At 44.3% G+C, this 11006-nt stretch overlaps 1 pseudogene; it reads right to left on the bottom strand.

Moving 5' to 3' along the window:
- Window positions 1-414: 414 nt before the first annotated feature.
- The window catches only part of LOC138276994 (cytochrome P450 7A1-like), a 123517-nt pseudogene continuing 112925 nt past the window's right edge, over window positions 415-11006 (bottom strand).

The following is an 11006-nucleotide window of genomic DNA, read 5'->3' as shown; positions in this document are numbered from 1 at the left end:
TGGAAGTTGAAAAACTGCAAGTGAATCCCTCCCTTATTCTCACTGCCGAAACTCATTTAGTGCCTGTAGGTGGAAATAGTCATGATATACCAAATACTGCAGTAATAAAGTTATAGAAGCAAGAACTTTCACACAAACTCCAGCAGAAGTACAAGATGCAGGCAGACGATATACTTAGATATACATTGTAGGTACATAAAAATAATTTCTGCTCATCCATTTAAAAATGGCCAAACCTGCCTTTGTGTTAGCTCATCATATAAATACACCCTTGCTGCATATGGAAACGTCTCTCACTTGATGCAGTCATGTTTAGGCATGAAACGGGAATGTAATATTTGTATATTTCACAACTGGGAACAGCACCTTTATATTCACTAAGAATTTTTTAGCGACATCCATCAGAGGAGCCGCTCACGGTGATTTGAGTCTGTATTTGAATTCAATGTCATGAGTCGGTTGCAGAATACCAAGGCCTGCTCGGGATTGGTCAAACGTGAGTAACTTCACGTTCTTATCAACGAGTTCCATCTCAAAATAAGAGAGCAACAAACACAAAAACTGCTTCATCTCATTGACAGAAGAACCTTCCAGGGCACTGTCCTAATCCTGAACCGAAAGGCATGTAGTAATATTTCAGCTTGCGCCCCTTTTAGTAGAAAGTGGTCTTCTCTCTCCCATTCTCATCCAGGAAGCGGTCGTATTTGAAGTTCTACAAGGGAGAAAGAGCACAGAGAGATGAGTTTGGATGTTTGTGTTGGGTCGAGAACCTTATGTCTGTGGGCAGCATTGTAGACAAGCTAGAGCTTCTGAGACGGGCATTTGGTGTCTGATGGCTACTTACCAATCGGTCCTCATAGGCTTCAGGGTCCAGACTAACCATTTGAGGGTAAAGAGCTATGATGTCGTCTTTGCGGATGGTGTAGGACTCGTTGTTGTCCAAGTGTAAAGTGAAATCCTCTTTGGCAACTCTTATATTCATGGAAGCACTTGAGAGCCTCATGGCCTCCTTTATTATACTGTCTAAAGAAACAAAAGGTGACACAATAAGTGAGAGTACAGTCTCCATACTGAAAACTAGCAAGAGCTGGCTGAGCCATGACTACTTGTTTCAGTGTCCTTTAACACCTGGCTTGGATTGGCAGTAAAAAGCAAGCCGAATATGACTGAAAAGTGACTCTTTCCCCACTCTAGGGACAGAGATTTCTTTCAAGCACATATCATTGCCATTCATACTTATGAGAAAAGAAATCCTCCCAGGGACAGTATGATTCAAGTGCTGTTAGTACTAGTCAAATACCTGTAGAGCTATCTTAGACAACCTTTCCTCTCCTGGAAGGCGGTGTTAACTCAGACAAGATGCCTACAAATGCTCATACTTCATTAATAATCATTGTAGGAGGCTGGCCTTGTTTGTAGTGGGTACCTTGGGTACTTACACGTTACACCAGGTCCAGTTATCCCTTGTTAGTTAATGTAGTAGTGTTCCAGGAGGATACACTGATAGAGGAAGCTATAGCAGAGCAGCTTAGGCTGAACTAGGAGACATGCAAAGCTCATGCAGTACCACTTATAGTTACACAGTACTTATATACAAGTAAAGACAATACTCTGTGTTACCAAAAATAAAGGTATTTATTTGGGTGACACAGTACCAAAAATATCTTAGAGACAATACTCCTTCTGGAGGTATTATACACAATATATACACTAGACACCAACATTAGGCCAGTAAATAGTCATAGAACAATGCAAACAGTAGGAAATCCTATAGAATGCAATGGGAGAAAATAGGTCTAGGGGCAACACAAACCATATACTAAAAAAGTCGAATGTGAATCACAAATTCCCATCTAGACAAGTGTAGTGTGTGCAGAATCGCTGGGAGAGTAAGAATACAGTAAAGGTAAGTAAATTACCCCACCCCAGAGCCCAGAAAAGCAGGAGTAAAGTACTGCAATCTTCCTTAGGACACACTACACCTTGTTTTTGGGATTTTTGAGCAGCCAACCAAATCTGCAAAAAACAACCGCTGGATTATTGGACCTGAAGACCTGCAAAGGAAGGGGACCAAGTCCAGAAGTCAAATGAAGTTCCAGGAAGGACAAGAGCCCCTGCCAACCCAGAAGAGGGTGCAAAAGAAGAGTCCCCAGTTAGGAGAAGACTGCAGAAATGCACCCTAGGAAGATGCCAGCAGGTTCCTGCATGATGCAAAAGATGTCCCATGGCGTGAAGATCGTTGCAAATGAGATTTCATGTTGGAAGGCACCAACAAGCCTTGGCTACAACAAAAGTGTGTTTTTCATCAAAATGGTGCTGGATGGATCCAGGAGGGACCTGGGGGCCTCAACTCTATCTGAGGAGGAAGAGGGGGCTCTCAGCACTTTATTGAGCCCTTAGGATGCCAGCCAGCACCCCCAGAAGCTGCAAGATCCAGGTTCAAAGGAGATGCAAAATTCAGTTGATGCAGCACTACAAAAGAAAGTCCCACGCCGCCGGAGAACAACTCAGCAAGTTGGGCATCGCAGGGTGGAGTGCTGGGGACCTGGGCCAGGCTGTGCACAAAGGAATTTTGTAAAGAGTGCACAGAGGCCACAGGAGGCGAAGAAGACACAAAACACAGGGGTACCACCGTTCTTGGAGCAGGCATGGTCTTACCTCCTCCAAATTGTGTCAGCAGGACCTCAGGACAGTCTATGTCGATGTCCACCCTCTGTGTCCTTAGGAGCACGCTCGTTGCCGTGAGAGGAGTCTCAGGGTACCAGTCGTTGCCTTGGAAGGTGCCTGCTTGGAGCAGGGGAGTGATTCCGTCACTCCACGAAAGAGTTCTTCGGTTCTTCTGGTGCAGGATGAAGACAGGGAGTCCCCAGAGCATGCACACCATGGAAACTGTTGCAGTTGCTGACTTGGAGCTGAGGTTGCTGAAGAAAAGTGTATAGGTATTGACCTATACATAGTGCACGCATGTAATAGCGTCCCCACACTCACAAAGTCTGGGTAAATGGCCCTGAACTATGTGGGGACATCTTTGCTAGTGCAAGGGCACCCTCACTCTTAGTAACTTTGCACCTAACCGTCAGCAAGTGAAGTTTAGACATATAGGTGATTTATAAGTTACTTAAGTGCAGTGAAAATGGCTGTGAAATAGTGTGTGCACTATTTCAGGCAGGCTGCAGTGACAGTCCTGTGTAAGGGTTTGTCTGAGCTCCCTATGGGTGGCAAAATAAATGCTGCAGCCCATATGGACCTCCTGGAACCTCAATGCCCTGGGTAACTAGGTATCATATACTAGGGACTTATAAGGGGGGTCCAGTATGCCAATTGAAATTGGTAAATTAAGTCACTAGCCTACAGTGACAAATTTAAAAGCAGAGAGAGCATAAGCCCTGAGGCTCTGGTTAGCAGAGCCTCAGTGACACAGTTAGGCACTATACAGGCATACATATTAGGCCACAAACTAGGAGCACTGGGGTCCTGGCTAGCAGGATCCCAGTGAGACAGGCAAAAACATACTGTCATATATGTTTTTATCTATGAGCACTGGGGTCCTGGCTAGCAGGGTCCCAGTGACACAGTAAAAACACACTGACACACACTCACAAACAGGCCAAAAGTTAGGGTAACCATGCTAGAAAGAGGGTACTTTCTTACACTCATCAATTTCTGTATGTTGTAGGATTTTACAGAAGGCCGACACTTTTTAAAAGTGCATGTTCACCATTGTTAGCCAGGTGAGCTACAGTTCTTCACAAATCAGGTTAAGTGAGTTGACTGGATTCTGCCCTGAAAGGAAGGTGGCAGAAATGTGTGAGTGGAGCAGGAACTCTGGTTGAAATTTGATCAGGAACAGCTTTTGTGATAGACTACCTGTCACTTTGAAGAACAGGGCTTCATCATAGTGTTATTTTATCATGAACATAAAGCTTTCAGATAAGGACACGCTTGCCTAATAAGGGCATATCCTCCAATTCTTCACGTTTCAGTGAAAAATGTTTTCCATCTAAGCTGACATTTTGACCTGCTTTCTCTAACACTCGGTGTACCTCCTCTGTGGCAGCTCTGAGGGCATCTGGGTTTCTAAAATAAAAGCATCCAAAAGTTGACATAAAAGAAATGTTTGTCCAACATATATGACTCATATTTTGACTGATGTACCACGTACAGTGGTGTGAGGGAACTGTTTCTTGCACCAGGACTTATTCATAAACATGCATGAGAAAATAGTTTGTGGAGTTTCTAATAATGGCTTATATTGTTTCAAGCAATGGGTTACCACATGTTTTGCCGAACACTCATACAGATTTCAGCTTGACCTGAACTGTGTAGGTGGGTTTCAGTAGAGAACATCCATATCCTTGTGTAAGGGCATCAAGAACTTTAAGCTACTATGGAAGGGTAAAGGAACAGAGGACACAATGGATGGAATTCCCTTGGTGGTGGGCTATATATATACCCCAAACACTGCCCTCCGGTCACTCTTAGCACACTGTTCTAGCTCCCTTGTGCCATGGATGGATCCTATCCATCGTTGCCTCAGGCCCCCACCACAGGTAATGCCTGCTGTCTTACAGACTGAATAAACAATTGGTCTTTGATAGATGTGTGGAAACAACAGGCTGAGGCTACAATATTTTTTTGATAAACAGATGTTATTGCATTTTGCATTAAGGACACAGAGACGGCATAATACCATTAAAACAATTACAATGGGAGATCAATTCCCCTGCATTTAAATGCAGTCCCCATTCCTGATCCGTTACTCCCCTACCCTCCCAACTCCCACAGTTCCATCAACAACATAGGATATATTGTTAACAGATAAACTGTAGTATTCCCACCATTTACCCCAGATTTGAAAGAATTTTTTAGGGCACCCATGGGCCCTTTAGATCAGCTCTTCCATGCCGGCACGCCACTGTTTCAGCAGTGGGGGACTATGGTGTTTCCAGGATTATGCTATGTCTCTTTTTGCTGCCAGGGTCCCCACCCCACTAAAGCTCCATCTCCCCAGGAGCCCCAAGATCATCCATCACACCCAGTAGTGTCGGTGGAGGACTCAGTTGGATCTGCGTGTCGGGGATAGCCAAGAGCGTGTTTCCAATGCTAGACCAGTGTTGGGCCATTTTTGTACATTGTCATGTGATAAAGATCAGCTGTAGGAGGGCGACAGCGCATGCAGATGAAATCAGAAAGTACGCCTTCTGCACAGAGGCACAGGGGGGACATATAGGTCTGGTGTAGGTAATGCAGTTGTATCTGATGGTGGCAAGCTTAGATTGCCAACTCTTGAGGGGCCATGCGTGCTTCACGCCATTCAGCCTCCTCCTTTTCACAGTCCCCACACTTCCGGCGGAGCTGCTCCATTGTCTCCAGAGCCTTAATTATTGGGGTGCGATATAGCTGGGAGATACTACCTTGTCCCATCCTCCCCATGAATAGCTTTGCTTTGAGAGGGTTAAATTGTGGGAGATCTTGAAGGTGTGTAGTATAGCAATTAAGAGCATGTTGTATTTGGGGATATTTGTAGAACTGAGTATGAGAACGGGAGAACTGGGTTTGAAGGTCGCTGAATGAATACATGCCGGACCCTCACCACACACGTAAGCCAATGTAGTGATCCCCACTAAGTCCCATTTGTGGAAGTCCTCCAATCATGATAATTGCTCCAGCATGTGACCTCTCCATATAGGGGTTTGGCCCGTTAGGCGTCCATCCCAACTCATAAATCGGAGGGCCTCACATCACAAAGAACATCACCCTGGTAACCTCTGAGATCATAAGGGGACCTGGCCAACCATAGAGGTAAGGCATCACCCCATCCAGGCCAAATCCACATAGCCCTAGTCGATATGCTGGGTCCACCCTTCAGCTAGTCGTTTATCGTTAGAAGATGAAATACCCAATAATAGAGGTGGATGTCCACTGCGACAATCTCGCCATCATAAACTTACCGGCAGCATTTAGCATGAGCAATTTGGGGAGGTGACCGCACCAAAGAAAGGAGCGCAATAATGCCATAACCTTGTGGAACCAGGTGTCAGGGATGTAGTATGGGAAATTTTGTTAAGCGTACAAGAGGGGGGGTAATACCGTCATTTTAATCAGGGCAAACCTTTCCATGAGGTTAAGGGGGAGGTTTTACAAGGACATTCGGTCGTTCCTACTGGTTTTCATAAGGGGTATCAGGTTAAGTGTGTGGGTATGTCCAGGTAGTGTTGCAATGTGGATCCCCAGGGACTTGAAGCTAAGACAGAGAATGGGGGTGCCTTCCCACCAGGGAAATAACACAGTCCCTCCGCACCTAAAATCAGCCAGGACTTCTCCTTATTCAAGTGGAGGCCAGAAGCCTCTTCAAATAAATGAAGAAGCTCAAGGGTGTGTGGGCCGGAAGTATCGGGGTCCAAGAGATACAGAAGAACGTAATCTGCATACAACACAATTCTGTTCATGGATTTTCCCCCCACACCAAGCCCATCTGTGCATTGCATCTAATCAATCTTGCTAGAGGTTCAGTAGCGAGGAGCGTTAATCCTTTGTTAACTCTATGGTTTCCAGATGTTCATTTTTGCAATGCTGGTCTTGCTCATTTTGTTGGCCTCTTTGAATTTCCTCTTTCACATTATTATGGCAATTGTTCGCATCAATTTTATGCCAGCCCAATCATCCCTTGATGTTTGCTTTTGCGATGCTTTTCCTGCCATCTATCAGATACTGCCTTGTAATTTCACTATCTCTATTAGCTTGGTCTTCTTCCATGCAATTGGTGTTTTTGAATTAATTGTTTCATGTCTGTGAACGCAATTCTGACAGACTGTTTGGGTCCATTGGCTCTACTGTTCTATGCATTGCAGGCTTTCTATATCATATTTTTTATTATGTATTTATTTTCCTTGTTGTACTGCTAACTGTTAGAAATTGGATCTTTGGTTGGCAGTCAGGTTACCCTCTGTCCAAACAAGGACCCTCACTCTAGTCAGGGTAAAAGAGAATCACCTTCAACTAACCCCTGCTCACCTCCTTGGTAGCTTGGCACGAGCAGGCAGGCTTAACGTCAGAGTGCTAGGTGTAAAGTATTTGTACCAACACACACAGTAACTCAATGAAAACACTACAAAATGACACAACACATGTTTAGAAAAATAGAGAATATTTATCTAAACAAAACAAGACCAAAACTACAAAAATCCACAAAACACAAGTCATCAATTAAAAACCAAAACAGTCTTCATGTAATTTTAAACACAATGCTAATGCTGTTAGCATGAAAATGTACCTTGGGTGCGTAAATAAAAATCCCGCACGGGGAAGTGTGCGTCAGAAAGGGCTTGCGATGAGTCAATATCACTCACGAGCAAGACCTTGCGTTGTTTCTCCTTCAGTCGGGTCGGCTTTTGCCATTTCTTCTCTCTGCAGGAGAGCTATGCGTCGATCCAGTCAACACTCTCGTGTCCGGGCAGGCCATGCATCGTTTTTTACACACCCAGCAGAGTTTGCGGCAGATGATCCAAAAACCGCGCAGCGCAGGCTGCGATCTCACCAGCCTCCGTCAGTGATGCTGCGTGTAGTTTCTCCAGCCACATGTGTCGATCTTCCAGTCACGTTGCAGGCGAGCGATGATTTTCAGCCACGAAGCCCGCGGCGCATCGATTTTTCAGCCGCGGATCGGAGTTGTGTTGATCTTTTCCCTGCATGGCCGTCTGTGAGTGGATTTCTCACTCTTGTCCTGCCAGCTTCTCCTTTCAGGGTCCCAGGAACTGGATGGGCACCACTTGGCAGAGTAGGAATCTCCGCAGAGGCTCCAGGTGCTGGCAGAAAGAAGTCTTTGCTGTCTCTGAGACTTCAAAAAATAGGAGACAAGCTCTAAATCAAGCCCTTGGAGAGTTTTTCACAAGATAGAAGACACACAAAGTCCAGTCTTTGTCCTCTAGCACAGGCAGAAGCATCAACTGCAGGATATCTCCACAAAGCACAGTCACAGGCAGGGCAGCTCTTCTTCCTCAGCTCTTCAGCTCTTCTCCAGAGAGAGGTTCCTCTTGGTTTCCAGAAGAGTTCTAAAGTCTGTGGTTTTGGGTGCCCATTTTGCCCTTTGAAGTAGGCTTACTTCAAAGCAAAGTCCCTCTTGTTTGTGTAATCCTGCCTTGCCCAGGCCAGGCCCCAGACACACAACAGGGAGTTGGAGACTGCATTGTGTGAGGGCAGGCACAGCCCTTTCAGGTGTGAATGACAACTCCTCCCCTCCCTCCCAGCACAGATGGCTCATCAGGAAATGCAGACTACACCCCAGCTCCCTTTGTGTCACTGTCTAGTGAGAGGTGCCCAGACAGGGAATCAACAAACAGGCAGAGTCACAGAAATGGTTTAAACAAGAAAATACTCACTTTCTAAAAGTGTCATTTTCAAACACACAATCTCAAAATCAACTTTCCTAAAAGATGTATTTTTTAATTGTGAGCTCAGAGACCCCAAGCTCCACATGTCTATCAGCTCCCAAAGGGAATCCACACTTTAAACATTTTTAAAAGCAGCCCCCATGTTAACCTATGAGAGGGATAGGCCTTGCAACAGTGAAAACTGAATTTAGCAGTATTTCACTGTTAGGAAATATAAAACACATTAGTATATGTCCTACCTTAAACATATACTGCATCCTGCCCATGGGGCTACCTAGGGCCTACCTTAGGGGTGTCTTACATGTAAGAAAAGGGAAGGTTTAGGCCTGGCAAGTGGGTACACTTGCCAAGTCAAATTTACAGTTTAAAACTGCACACACAGACACTGCAGTGGCAGGTCTGACCCATGTTTACAGAGCTACTAATAAGGGGAGTACAACCAGTGCTGCAGGCCCACTAGTAGCATTTGATTCACAGGCCCTGGGCACCTCTAGTGCACGTTACTAGGGACTTACTAGTAAATCAAATATGGCAATCATGGATAAACCAATCAACCATACAATTTACACAGAGAACATGTGCACTTTAGCACTTGTTAGCAGTGGTAAAGTGATCAGAGTTCAAAAGCCATCAGAAACATGTTAGAAAAAATAGGAGGCAGGAGGCAAAAAGATTGGGGATGCCCCTGCAAAAGGGCAAAACTCCAACAATAACTGTCTGTGATTTGGTGACACAAACAGTTTGAAATTTCTTTCCTATATTATTGCTACCGCTAGTGATGTATCATAAGCATTTGCACTTCCTCATCCCAGGCCTCGAAGTCTGTGTCCCCCACGCAATTCTATTACCCTGCACACATGCTCTTCTTGCCACTTGGAGTCTTTTGGATCGCGACGCGCTCAAAGTCAGATTTTCAACCCCCATCGGTATCTTAGAGATGGCCGCTTCCACGTCATACTAATGACGCTGACTCTATGCCTGCTTAAGCAAGGCCAGATCCTTGTGGTTTGCCATTTGCTACTCCTGGGAATCTTCCCCGTACATGTGGTCCACGCAATATCTGTGCTGCCTCTGGGAATCTTCACTTCATTTCTTTCTTGGCCCCCATTGTGGGGCCCAGCTATTGAATATTTTCAGATCTTTCTGAGGGTTTACAGTATATATGCTATACTCTTACCACACTGACAGTATCTTCTCCTTATGTGGGCAGTATGCATTTTACTTTTTTCACTTACTTTTATTCTCATTTGTTTTGCCCTTTTTACAGTTTATTTACAATCCTTCATTTCCCTTGTTTAGTTCCCGTCCAGGGTGTCCCATGTAAGTACCCTTTTATTCTTGTGGTCATGTTTTGGTGTGCACACTGGTTGAATTTTGGTTATTTAGGCACCACCAGGTATTACTTCGAATATTTATTATTTTGACGTGGCATTGCAGTTTTACACTACAGAATAGTGTGGTTTCTCTCAATTCCTAGGGGTCTCAATTTTCTTGGTCCTGATGAGACCCTACACCATATATGGGTTTGAAACATCGTCGCTATATACAAACAAACCAGCTTTTCGGCCCAATTGATTTAAAAAAGGGGCCACTTCATTTGTTAAGAAAGTTTTTCTGTGTGATGGTTTTTGTCTTAAGGAAACATATGTATTTATCCTGTGTAATGTCTGTATGAATGTGTTGTTAGGGTAGAGCACGCAAAGTGCTCTGTCCCTGGTGGAATCTTTCTGTGGGCTTTTAACCACACCCATGTCATGCCCATCAGTTTGGTTGGTTTGTGGGCTTACCTTTTAAAATTCACTTGATTTAATTAGTGAAAGACGTGCATGCCGCATGCCTTTTCTGGAGGTTAGCCCGCCTCGAGCGCACCGGGCAACTACTGAAAACATGCGAGGCTAGATGTTTTCCGTAAGGTTTCTGGACCACTTTGTCTTTTTATTTTGTCTGCAGTGCAATCTCGCTGGGCAGTAATCTAGCGCTTCGCATGACATCTCCCCTGTTACATTGATAATTGCACTTTTGCCAGTTATATGATAAGTGCACTTTTGCTGGTTAAATGGATTGTTGTACTTTTGCAGATACATTTCACTGCAAGCAAACTTCTGTTTCCTTTTGTGTGTCTGCTTTGCGCTCATGGCAGCCGTCGGCTTGCTTCTGTGAAACTGTTTTACTTTGCATTTACAGTTTACGTGGCAAGAAAAGTTCAGTTAGGAGTTTAGAACGCTAATAGCTTCAACTCGAGCAAACATGAGACCCATTACTTTGCAAATGCTTGTTTTTCCTTTTGTTTCTTTGTTCTTGTGGGGCACTGAGCACATCACATTTTATGTACTTATGAAAAATACTGTGATTTTTTAACACAATGATTTCTTGATTGATCTCTTTATTGTTTGAATTCTTGAACAATTATATTGTGTGTGTTATTTTGCCATTGGGCTTATGTATATACATTAGTATAAACATTATCCTTAGGCATCTTAATGGGAATCGCTGTTTTTTTGTTAGAGTTTATTACCCTGGTTTTTGTTGCATAGGTTTTCCCTGGTTGTTGTTATTACTTTTAGAAAGTTGGCATTTTCTTACTTTAATCATTTGGTGCCTGCTGTCAGCCTTCAA

Source organism: Pleurodeles waltl, chromosome 2_2, assembly GCF_031143425.1.
Source record: "Pleurodeles waltl isolate 20211129_DDA chromosome 2_2, aPleWal1.hap1.20221129, whole genome shotgun sequence".
Lineage (NCBI taxonomy): Eukaryota > Metazoa > Chordata > Amphibia > Caudata > Salamandridae > Pleurodeles > Pleurodeles waltl.
The sequence above is the reverse complement of the archived record's forward strand: the minus strand, read 5'-3'. Positions and strand labels throughout refer to the sequence as shown.